At 37.8% G+C, this 13,142-nt stretch overlaps 1 protein-coding gene across 4 annotated transcripts in view; it reads right to left on the bottom strand.

Annotated features, from left to right (window-relative positions):
* The window catches only part of YLPM1 (YLP motif containing 1), a 75,369-nt gene that overhangs the window by 45,376 nt on the left and 16,851 nt on the right, over positions 1–13,142 (bottom strand). The window lies entirely within an intron of this gene.

The following is a 13,142-nucleotide window of genomic DNA, read 5'->3' on the forward strand; positions in this document are numbered from 1 at the left end:
AAAGTCTGGACAGTGCCCTGACAATTTGCTACGGACCCACTCGCCCATTCAGAAAATATTTAGACATTCCTTGTCTGTCTAGCTATACTACATCTAGGGGATATACAAATAAAACGTCATCTGTGCCTCAAAGGGTTTACAATCAAGGAGAAAGAGAATCTAAGTATAAATAAATGCCCAAAGGTGCAATGACAGAAGTCTATCTGCATACAACAAGGGCAACAGAGGAGCGGATGGTCAATTCTACCAGGGTAAGGGGGGAGGGGGTGCTGTCCAATAGAGGCTTTATATAATAGATGATACTTAAATTAAGTCTTGAAAGACAAATTCTCTGAGGCCAGGCTAACAGGGTGTATTGGAGATAAGGGAAATGGGTGGCAAGGACATCTAAGGAAGCATTATGAGGAAAGGCAGAGAAACACACACCAGCAAAGCACGTCTGGAAGTGCAAACATGGCTCAAGCAAAGAGAGTAGGAAAGCTGGGAAAGGAGTGGAAAGGTAGGGAACAAAGAGATAAGGTAAAGAGTAGGCAAGACTCGAGCTCCAGAAGACTTTGTACACTCTGTGTGGCAGGGACTACTGGTGCTCCTCTAATTGCATTCCCCCTTTTCCTAAAGTATCTGAGCTTCTTCATTCTTAGCTGGACACAAAGCTAGCGAGACTAAAGATTCTCTTTCCCAAACTCTCCTGTAGCTAAAACTTGTAGACATGTTCTGGCTGGGCTGAGAGTGAAAATGACCGACAGCTTCTTCCGGGTCATAGCCTCAAAGGGAAGAGCACATCCTCCTCTTCACCATCTCCTTTTCATTCTGGCTCTGACATGGTGGTGAAGCATCCTGGACCATGTAGATAAGGGCAATATACTAGGGGATGAGAAGTAACAAATCAGAAGGAACTTGGATTCTTGACACTGTAGAGTCATCACATAAGTGCTAAAAGAGAATAAGCCTTTAACTTATTAAAGCGTAGGACTTCGGATCTCTGTTACCACCAATGAATTAATTCGGCTGGGTAAGAAGTTAGGAATTACCTAATGAGACTTAGAGCCACTATCGATGGTCTGATTTTTAAAAGATTCCTCTAGCAGAAAAGTAGCAGATAGGTAGGAGAAGTTTACCGTAGGTTGTTTCTACAATTTGAGTAAGTTAAAGTGAAGCCTGTTCTAAGGCAGTGACTGATATGAGGATGTAGAGAAGGAGATAAAAGTGAAAGATGTGAAGAAAGGTAAAATGGATAGGACTTTCTAACAAGTGAAATTAAAATGATAATAGAAAGGGAAAAATTTAGGACAATTCCAAGTTTCCTGGCTTAGGCGACTAAATGGATGATGATGCCTTTCATGTTTTTAATGAGAAACAGAGAGTTTTTCTTTCATTTGTTTGGGAAATCAATGGAGAATGCTAAATTCAGTTTCAGGAGAATATTTATTTCCTATCCCTGTTGACATTAGGCTTTTTGCTGGTCTGGAAGTCTTAGTTTCAAAGGAAGAATGCTTCCATCAGGAAACACCACAGTAACTCCATTAAATTCAACTTGAGACTGCCACCTGGCTACTTGGGTTCTGAATAAACAGGCCAAGAAAGAAGTAACTACATTGGCTGGTAGTGATTGGTCCTGAGTTGCAAGGGGATATTGGGTCACTAGGACACAATGAGGGTACGGAGGAAAATGTCTGGAATGGAGAGCCTCTAGAACACCTCTTAGCGCTTGCATGTCCTGTGATCAAAGTCAATCGAAAACTACAATAACTCAATCCAGGCAGGACTGCCAAGAGCCCAGACCTTTCAAGAATGAAGGTTTGGGTCACTCCACTAGGCAAAAAACGAGGACCAACTGAAATGCATGCTGAGAACAAACGGACTATGAAATGTGTAGTGGAAGAATATAGTTATAAATACCAACCAACTGGTTACATGACCAGTTGCAGAAAGCAGGACTGTAATAGTTATGAGTATTTCTTCCTTAATTTGATACTATATGTTTAAATACATACACATGTATTAGTTAAATGTCCTTGGTTGATCATTCTTTGTCATCTTCTAACATTAGATGTATTAATAATAGTTAATTTTATATCTCAGAATTTAATTTTTTTTAATGTTTATTTTTGAGAGAGAGAGAGAGAGAGAGAAAGAGAGAGAGAGAAAGAGAGAGAGAGAGAGGTGCGGCGCACAAACAGGGGAGGGGCAGAGAGAGAGAGAGGGAGACACAGTGTGAAGCAGGCTCCAGGCTCCAAGTTGTCAGTACAGAGCCTGATGAGGGGCTCGAGCTCACAAACTGCAAGATCATGACTTGAGCCAAAGGTGGATGCTTAACCAGCTGAGCCACCCAGGTGCCCCTATATCTCAAAATTTCAATTACAGAGTATCAAAGAGAGAATGTGAACCAGCTAGGAGAAGAATGAAGATTTTCCCAAAGACAAAAAGATGAAAGGGACTATATATCCTTTTCTGGGAAACAGGTAAGAATCTTTTTTTTTTTAGTTGTTCAGGGATAAATATTTCACATCAGATGAAAAAATCTCTTTGTGACCCACCCTAATCAGAAACACATAAGGGAACTCTATGAAAGGTACTATAGCCTAGCCAAGGTGACACCACGCAGAGTCATCACAAGGAATGTCAATATACATAAATTGACTATAAACAGAAAGGGGACCGCCAGCAAATGGTTTTTAAATTCTGGAAGACAAAGGGCAAACATGAGTGGTAACATATGCAAGAAGAAGCTGGAGTTTAGAATGCTGGTAGAAGGAGATACAATCAAAACGGGGCTGGTCTGCCCACAGAAACCCAGGGAGAGTCAGAATTCTCAGATACCAGAGGTGCTGGGGAAGGACAGGGGTAAGACTTGGGGCTAAAAATGCGTAAATTAAAATCTATATTCAGAACCATCAACTAGACTTTCTCTGGGATGAATGTCCCTATATTCTTGAATCCGAGGGTCCTCTAACATTGGCAGTTCTCTGCCCTACCACATAAGCAAGGCCTGAATCTGCTGACTGGGCGCATCAACAGTTGATGAGCGCCTCATATGCACACAGAGCTTCCAATTAGCTTGTCAGTGTCCCCCGCTCTTAAATATAAATGGACAACCAAGGATCACTAGAAACTTGAGGAATGTCTCCAAAATGGAAGGAAGAGACCAAAGGTAAACGGGTCATAAATCTGGAGAAAAAACAGAGATAATGCAAAAAACAGAAGATAACTTTTAAAAAACCCTCAAATGATATCCTCAGAAAGATTCATAATGAGATACTGTAAACATAAATCAAGAATAAAACTTGATCAGAACCAAGAAAACTGCACAAAAATTTAAAAATTCTCCAAATAAAATGCAATAAAAAGATTAGAAGTATCTCAGAAAGTACAATCAAATGAAAAAGAGACAAATATAATCAATCCTGCAGGTCCAAAAACCTACTAATGAGGAGTTCCAGAAAAACAGAAAACAAGAAAAATAAAATTAATGAAGAAATAGAAAGATTTAAGAGTTAAAAGACTCTAATTTTCAGACAGAAAAGGTCTAGCTTAGTAAATAATCAGTATAACTATTAAAACTAAACAAACAAAAAAACCACTATGAAATTTTAGAATACCAGGGGGGAATAAAGTTTCTAGCAATAGGGAGACATCATCTAAAAAGGAAGAGAATCAGAACAGTATAGCACCTATATTGACTGGCAGAAGAAAACAGAATGGTGATTCTAAACTTTTGAGGAATAATTATGTTCAACTTTACTATATAGTACATAAATGGTATTAAGCAGTATGGTACTGGCATACAGACAGACACATAGATCAATGGAACAGAACAGAGCGCCCCCAAATAAACCCGTGTGTATATGGTCAATTAATTTATGAAAAGGAGCCAAGAATATAAAATGGAGAAAGGACAGTTTTTTCAATAAATGATACTCGGAAAAGTGAAGAGTCATGTAGAAAAGAATGCAACTACAGTGTTATCTCACACTGTACACAAAAATTAACTCAAAATGGACTAAAGACTTGAAAGTAAGGCCTGAAATCATGGAACTCCTAGGACAAAACCTAGAAAAACACCATAGGTGTAAGCTCCTTGACACAGGCCCTGGCAATGGTTTTTTGAATCTGATATCAAAAGCAAGGAGAATAAAAGCAAAAATAAACAGGTGGGATGACATCAAACTATAAAGCTTCTGCACAGCAAAGAAAACCATCAACAAAATGAAAAGGCAACCTACCGAATGGGAGAAAATACTTGCAAATCTTATAACTGATAAGGGGCTACTGATCAAAATATATAAAGAACTCCTATAACTCTAGCAAAAATACAAATAATCTGATTTTAAAATGGGCAGAGGACCTGAATAGACATTTTCCCAAAGACAATGTACAAATGGTCAAGAGACACATGGAAAGATACTCATCATTGCTCATCAGCCAAGAAATACAAATCAAAACCACAATATCACCCCACACCTGTGAGAATGGCTGTTTTCAAAAAGGTTAGAAATAATAAGTGTTGGCAAGGATATGGAAAAAAGAAACCTTGTATACTGTTGAGGGGAATGTAAACAGGTGCAGCCACATGGAAAGCAGTATGAAGGCTCCTCAAAAAAGTAAAAGTAGAACCCTCAGATGATCCATCAATTACGCTTCTGGATATTTATCTGAAGAAAACAAGAAAACTAACTTGAAGAGATATATGCATCCCATGTTCACTGCACATGAGTTACAATAGCCAAAATATGGAAACAACCTAAGGGTCCATCAATGGAAGAATGGATAAAAAAACTGTGGTGTGTGTATACATATGTATGTATGTGTAACACAGACACACAAACACACAAATATTACTCAGCCACAAAAAAGAATGAAATCTTGCCACTTATGACAATATGGATAAACCTCAAGGGTACTATGCTAAGTGAAATAAGTCAGACAAATACTGATTTCTCTTATACGTGGAATCTAAAAATAAATAGATAGGTAGATAGATAGATAGATAGATAGATAGACAGACAGACAGATAAAAGCCAAACTCATAGATACAAAGAACAGATTGGTGGTTGCCAGAGGCAGGGGTGGGCATAGGAGAAATGGGTGAACTAATTTTGTTTTTAGTTTAAATAAATTAAAACATTTTAAATGCTTGACTTTAAATTCTATACCCAAATTATAATCAAGTGTGAGGTTAGAATAAAAACATTTCAGGGACGCCTGGGTGGCTCAGTCGGTTAAGCGTCCGACTTCGGCTCAGGTCATGATCTCACAGTCTGTGAGTTCGAGCCCCGTGTCGGGCTCTGTGTTGACAGCTCAGAGCCTGGAGCCTGTTTCAGATTCTGTGTCTCCCTCTCTCTCTGACCCTCCGCTGTTCATGCTCTGTCTCTCTCTGTCTCAAAAATAAATAAACATTAAAAAAAAAATTAAAAAAACAAAAACAAAAAAACAAAAAACATTTCAGACACACAAGACGCAGACAATTTGACTCCAAACCACAATTTCTTACTAAGTTACCTGAGCATGCACTCTGGCAAAAAGAGGCACTAAACCACAAACAGGAAGCCATGACATTCAGTAAACAGTGAATCCAATCCAGGAGGGTAATCAAGGGAAATGCTGGAGTAACACCCATATGGCAGATCTTGAAAGCAACCAAGCAGCCAACCCAGCCAGGTGAAAAGCAAGAAGATGCATAAATATGGGAGAGAGATCACCTCAAGAGAAAAAGAGATGGTGCTTTTGGGAGTAGGGTTGGAGAATTATTTTAAAGATTTTTCAAGAAGACAATTGGAAATTCTAGAAAAGTCATTACACTAAAGGAAATATAATTATAACACACTGCTTATCTCTACAGTGGACATTGTTTGCTTATCTAAAAACAGTGACACGTATTAGACATACGGGGTTAGAGTAGTGGAAGAAGCAAATCTGTTAGAACTGGGAGTAAATATATAACGTTTAAAATGTGGAAGTTCAAGAAAGCAGCAGCAAATTTTTTAGTGATAGGAAGGTAACTACCAAAAGAAACAGCTAAAGAATGAAAAGATGTCATTAGAAAACACATCTAGGGTGGCTTGGGGCAGTGGCTGCCTGTTTTTCTTGATTTCTGAAAACTATGTATGTACCACTTTGATAAAAATGTAAAATGAATTTAAGTGACACAGAGAGATTAGCCCTAACTGGGAGAAAGAAGAGCTTCTTCTGAGACTAGAAGAAGAAAGATGAGAATAATAAGGTAAGGTAAACACAAGGGTGGGAAGTGAGTTTCACTGGGCCTGAAAGTCTTGATTTCCTCTGGGAGGCAGGAATCTAAATTAAAGATACAAAGCGAAAGAAAAGTGTTTGTGGAAACAAGAGTCCAGATGGTCTCTGCACAGCAGTGAAGGCTTGGCACAGCTACTGTTGGGCACAGGGACAGGAGCTGACTAGAGACTTATCAGAGGACACACCACAATACTAAAGAGGGAGACCACTTATTTACTTATTTAGCGATATATGATACTGTTTCAGGGCTTGTGAGGGTTTCGTTCCATTTCTTGAAGTGCCATTTATTAATTCAAAGTGCCTGGAAAAACACCTTAGATCATTAAAGTTGTGTAAAACCATCTGCTTTGGATTCAATTCAGCAATGATCCGTTCATGGAAGTGCTAAGAGGAGACTACTCTCCACAAGGTAGAGTCAGTAAGAACCCTTGTCAACTCGTTACCTAATATTATAATCAAATTTTGAATATAAACAAACTGCCTTCCTAACCAATTTGTGAATGCCTTGAGAATTTCATCCATAACTGAGACATTCCAGCATAAGTAACAGTTACTGAACATCTGTCAGGTACTATGTTAGTGCTGGAAATAAATGGATACTTAACTCAAGGAGTTCATAGTCCAAGGGAAGAGTGAGACAGGTAAACCAACAATTTGATTTACTTAAAACTTAGAACATAACTTGATAAAATGGAACATGATGGCTGGCCTTGTTTACAGAGGTATCCCCTTTGTCTGACTCACCAAAGGATTTCAACACATAATTACTGAAGTGCTCCCTGCACTAGGAATTAGTAAAGCAAAAACTGGAAGGAAAGGAACTCTGAACAAAGAGAAGAGCACATATAAAGAATGGCCAGAGGGAAAGATAAAGGAAGCAAGAGGCACTAAACGACGTACAGATAAGGAAAAGAGAACATGGTGACATGGTTGTAAAAGGTAATTAACTCACTACTGCAAGCCTCATGCCTGCACATATAATATGCAATTTCCATGACAGGATAGGGTACTTTGCTTTCAGATTAAATTGCTGATCAACAGCCAAGGGTCATCATTTTATTTTTATTTTGGGGGTCAGAAAAAAACCAACTGAAATATATTTTCGACACTACATATAAATGGCAATTATTTATCAATACTGCACTTTCAAATTTTCAAAGTTCAAGGATGTAACAAAATGTTAGACTATCAAAACCTTTTGTATTCATAAAAGAATTTTAAAGCCTTTGGAATAAATATATTAAGAGATACTCAATTTTAAAATATGCACAAAAATTAGCCATGTTTACATTAATACAATGAAATGCTATGACCTTTTTAACATATAAAAACATTTGAAATAAAGTACAAACATAGCATATATTCACTAAATACAATCACAGAAAAACACATGTATTGCCCATTGGTTAGATGAAAAGTAAAACAAATATTTGGTGTTTAAATATTTAGAAAATTTGTATACAGTTAGGTATTTCATAAACTTTTAAAAAACAAAAACCCTAAAGCTAGGTATGAAAACATTAGAGGTATGTATAAAAATTCCACGATTTAACATAAAAAATAGACCCCAAGTGGGTATAAAAACTTAAGAGGTATGCGCAGAAATACAAATGTCTTATCACAATATTTACATAAACATACTCAAATCAGCTGACCATGGGAATTACAAAATATTAAATTCTGGAGTCAAATTCCTGCCCTTTTAGTTTTCATGCGAGATGATTTTTCTAAGTATTTTCTAATATGTATAACTAAAACCCTAAAGTCAAAACTCTCCCTCCAAAAAGTAATTGCTACAAATAGGAACAACCATGGCAAATGGAAGCACAGAGTAAAATTGTATTGTTTACAGTCCCTTGCTAATCCAAATAAGACAGCTACAGAATAGAAGAGGTCCACAATTATAATCCGAAAACCAATCAAAAAGTATGTATGACCAATCAGGAGCCTAGATATTACAAAGATGTCAATTCTTCCACAAAATGGTCAACAGATTCCATGCAACGCTCATCAAAATTCCAGCAGGTTTCTGAAAACTGACAAGCTGATTCTAAGCATTACATGGGAAACAGAGAGGGCCAAGAATAATCAAGACAATCTAGATCAGGGGTCAGTAGACCATGGCCCCAGGGCCAAATCCAGTTAAGAGTGATCTTTTACATTTTTAAATGTGAAAAACAAAAGGAAGAAAGAAAAATAAGTGATAGAGACCAAACATGGCCTGCAAAGCCTAAAAATACTTACCATCTGGCCATTCACAGAAAAAGTTTGCCAACCTCTGATCTAGAAACACAGAACTGGAGGACTTACACTAAGAGGTATCAAAATTTATTACAAAGCTACAGTAATTTTTTTAAAAGTCTTTTAAAAGTGTTTATTTTGAGAGAGAGGGAGCACGAGTGGGGGAGGGGCAGAGGGAGCCGAGGAGAGAGAATCCCAAGCAGGCTCCCTGCTGTCAGCCCAGAGCCTGATGCAGGGCTCGATCCCATGAACTGTAAGCCAAAATCAAGAGTCAGACACCTAACTGACAGCCACCCAGGCGCCCCTAAAGCTACAGTAATTAAAACAGCATGACACTGGTACAATGATAGAGTCTAGAAACAAATCCATACATATGGTCATTTGACTCACGATGAAGAAGATAGCACGAAGTAGTGAGGAAAAGATGGGCTGGGGTCAACTAGATAGCCATATGAGAAATAATAAACCATGATCCTTACCTCATACCTCATTAACAAATAAATCAATTCTATATGGATTGTTGATTTAAAAATAAAAGGTAAAACGAGACAGAAGATAAAATAGGATAATATATTTATGGCCTTGGGGTAAACAAAGATTTCTTAAACAGGACACAAAAAAGTACTAACCATAAAAGAAAAACGGATCGATAAATTGGACTGCTAAATTAAAATCAAGAATTTCTATTAATCAAAAGATACCACGGGCGGCTGGGTGTCTCAGTTGGTTAAGCGTCTGACTTCAGCTCAGGTCATGAAAGCACGGTTTGTGCATTCAAGCCCCACGTTGGGCTCTGTGCTGACAGCTCAGATTCGGATGCTGAAGCTCTGCTTCAGATTCTGTTTCCTTCTCTCTCTGCCTCTCCCCTGCGCGCGCGCGCGCGCTCTCTCTCTCTCTCTCTCTCTCTCTCAAAATTAAATAAACATTAAAAAAATTAAAAAAAAAAAAGACACCAGGGGCATCTGGGTGCTCAGCTGGTTAAGCCGTTAAGCATCTGACTCTTGATTCTGACTGAAATTATGATCTCAGGGTCATGAGTTGGAGCCCTGCATTGCATTGGGCTCCTTGCTGGGTGCTGGGCATGGAGCCTGTTTAAGACTCTCTCTCCCTCTGCTCCCCCATCCACCTCGCATGTGCACACACACATGCACACTCTCTCACCAAAAAAAAAAAAAAAAAAAGACACCATTAACCCTTGGGGTTCCCTCTGGGTTCAGATCCTAGTTTTAGAACTGTTTTTTTTTTTTTTTTTTTAAGGTTTTGTTTGTTTGTTTTGAGAGATCACACGCACGTGTACACAAGGTGGGGGGGAAGGCAGAGAGCGAGGAAAAGACAGATAATCCCAAGCAGGCTCTGCACTGTCAGTGCAGAGCCCAGTGCTGGGCTCAAACCCACGAATCATGAAATCATGACCTGAGCCAAAATCAAGAGTCAGATGCTTAACCAACTGGGCCACCCAGGTGCCCCAAGAACTGTTTGTTTGTTTGTTTTTTAATAGTTCTATTATACTCATACCTGTCAGGGAGGCTAAACTCAACAACACAAGAAACAACAGGTGTTGGTAAGGATGCAGAGAAAGGGCAACCCTCTTACACTACTGGTGGGAATGCAAACTGGTGCAGCCACTGTGGAAAACTGTATGGTGGGTCCTGAAAAAGTTAAAAATAGAACTACTTTGCTATCCAGCAACTGCACTGCTAGGTTATTTACCCAAAGAATACAAAAATACTGATACGTATTCAAAGGGGTACATGCACCCCAATGTTTATAGCAGCATTATCAATAATAGTCAAACTATGGAGACAGCCCAAATGTCCAAAGGTCCATCAATAGATGGATAAAGAAGTTGTAGTGTGTGTGTGTGTCCATATAACAGAATATCACTCAGCTATTAAAAGAATGAAATCTTGCCATTTGCAATGAAGTGGATGGAGTTACAGAGTATCATGCTAAGCAAAATAAGTCAGCCAGAGAAAGACAAATACCATATGATTTCACTCATATGTGGAATTTAAGAAACAAAACAGACGAGCAAAAAGAAAAAAAGAAAGACAAACCAAGAAACTGACTCTTAAATACATAGAACGAGCTGATGGTTACCAGAGGGAAGGTGGGTGCGGAATGGGTTAAATAGGTGATGGGGATTAAGGAGTGCACTTGTGATGAGCACCGGGTGGTGTATGAAAGTGTTGAATCACCACATTGTACACCTGAGACTAATATTATACTGCATGTTAACTAACTAGAATTTAAATAAAAACTTAAAAAAAATAAAAAATAAACAGCTCCATCATAAGGATTGAAACTTTGTGACTTTTCTCTCATAGGCTTCCCCAAGAACAAAGAAAATTTACTCCTTAAAAAACAGAATGAAACTTACATTATCTTGCAATTACTATATGGGTCTATTAGAACCTTTCATAAATCTAAGACACATTATGGGATCCTAAGTGACTTTTTCTCTGAATCTTAAAGCATTCTGCAATTTCCTTACCCTCAAAATCATTACTCATCATTACTTATCAATTATCCCCATCTATGCTAAAGAAGATTAAAATACAAAGACAATGAAGGAATGATGGACTCGCCTAAAGATGAGGCAAAAGTGAAATAGGCTGTCACCTCACCCCGCTTTGTATTGCCCAAAATATTACAGCCTACTTTTAGGCTTCACTGAGTACAATTGAGAATTAAAAATTTTTCATTTCCTGACTATAACAGCAGAGAAAAGTGAGAGAGAAAGCTGTGTCCAAATCAAAAAATAAACACAGAGACAGAAGGACTCTAAGCTCTAATAAAGATGTGACATTGATCACGTAAGTAAAATCTCCAACTGTAAGTCCCCAGATGACAGTATCCTAGACGAATATTCTCAAATTCAAGATTCGATGAATGAACAATATATTTCTAAGGACAGAAAGGAAATGTAGTACTATCATCCACTTAGTTATTAAACTGCAAGGATGTCATCACATAATATTTTGTGCCAAGAACCTGGACCATTCTGCTTTGCCAGAAGAATAAGTGACAGGATTATTTCATCTTTTATGTTTATGTTTTGTGCCAAAATTTACCTGATGCAGGGTTTTGCTCTTCTAAAACTTTTATTAAAATTTTGAATAAGCAGTTTTTCACTATCCCTTTGTTACTTCTGTACATTATTTGTAAAATTACTTTAAAATTTCAAAAGTAAAAATGGCCCACTGGATCTAGGTGATACTTTTTTTGGCATACTGAAGATAAGAAAGAAAAAGGACTGCACAATGAGAAAACAGTCAAGACAATCTAGACACAGGATGCTATCTCGTGCACATAAGGAACTCCTACAAATCAGTAAGAAAAAATCATAACCCGATAGAAAAATGGGGAAAAGATTTCAATAAGCATCTCGTAAAAGAGGAAATCCAACTTAACAATAATCAAATGGAAAAAGAAGTTAACCTCATTTGTCATCAGGGAAATACAAATTAAAGCCATAGCACAATACCACTAGACATCCACCAAGATTACTGTAACTTAAAATTTTAATAATACCAAGTATTGATGAGAATGCAAAAAACAAACAAAAAACCCAAAAAAACTGGAACACAAAAAACCTGCTGGTGAGAATATAAATGGATACAATCACTTTGGAAAACTGTTTGACAACATCTACCAAAGCAGGGCCGCACATACCCCATGATCAAGTAATTCCAATCCTTTGTATATTTCTAAACAAAATTAAATACACACACACACACACACACACACACACACACACACACAGATGCACCTAAAGGGACACATACAACACCAAAAGACACAAAGCAGCATTCTTCATAATAACCAAAAAACTTAAATGACTATCACTATGAAAACAGATAGACTGTGGTAAATTCATACAACAAAATACTGTAAAGCAATGGGAATGAACAAACTACAGCTACACAAACATGGATAAACCTCACAATAACATAATGTCGAGTGAAAGATGCTAGACTCCACCGAGTATATACAGTATGATTCCATTTATACAAACTTCAAAAATAGGCAAAACTAATCTATGGCATAAAAAATCAGTAGAGTGATTATCTTTGGGGCAAGGGAAAATCAGAAGGGGCGTGAGGAGGAGTTTTCAGACACCAGTAATTTTTATTTTTTGATCTCAGTACTGTAACATGAGTGTGTTTCCTTTGTCAAAATTCACTAAGCTGCACACCCAGGATTGTGCACATCTCTGTATGTTACTCTTCAATAAATAAGTTTTACGATTGAAAAATAAAAGGTTCTAGGAAACCAACATCCACTGACCTAATAGATTCTTGGAGCAGGGCAGTCTTCTAGAAGACTTGATGAATCCAACAATACACACACATACACACAATTTCAAAATAGCTGCTCCAGATGCTCAACAATGTAGTATGATATTTACACATGATGCAGGTCTATCACTTGCCTTTTGGAAACGTTCAGCTTTTTTAAACAGCAGCCTAAATCTGGATTTTGCAAAAACTCTATCTTAACAGTGTGTTATTTAAAACTTCTCTTAAGTTTATTTATTTATGAGAGAGACAAAGACAGTGTGAGTGGGGAAGGGGCGGAGAGAGACAGAGAGACAGGGGGAGAGAGGGAGAGGGAGAGGGAGAGGGAGAGGGAGAGGGAGAGGGAGAGCA

This window comes from Panthera uncia, assembly GCF_023721935.1.
Source record: "Panthera uncia isolate 11264 chromosome B3 unlocalized genomic scaffold, Puncia_PCG_1.0 HiC_scaffold_1, whole genome shotgun sequence".
In the NCBI taxonomy this organism is placed as follows: Eukaryota; Metazoa; Chordata; class Mammalia; order Carnivora; family Felidae; genus Panthera; species Panthera uncia.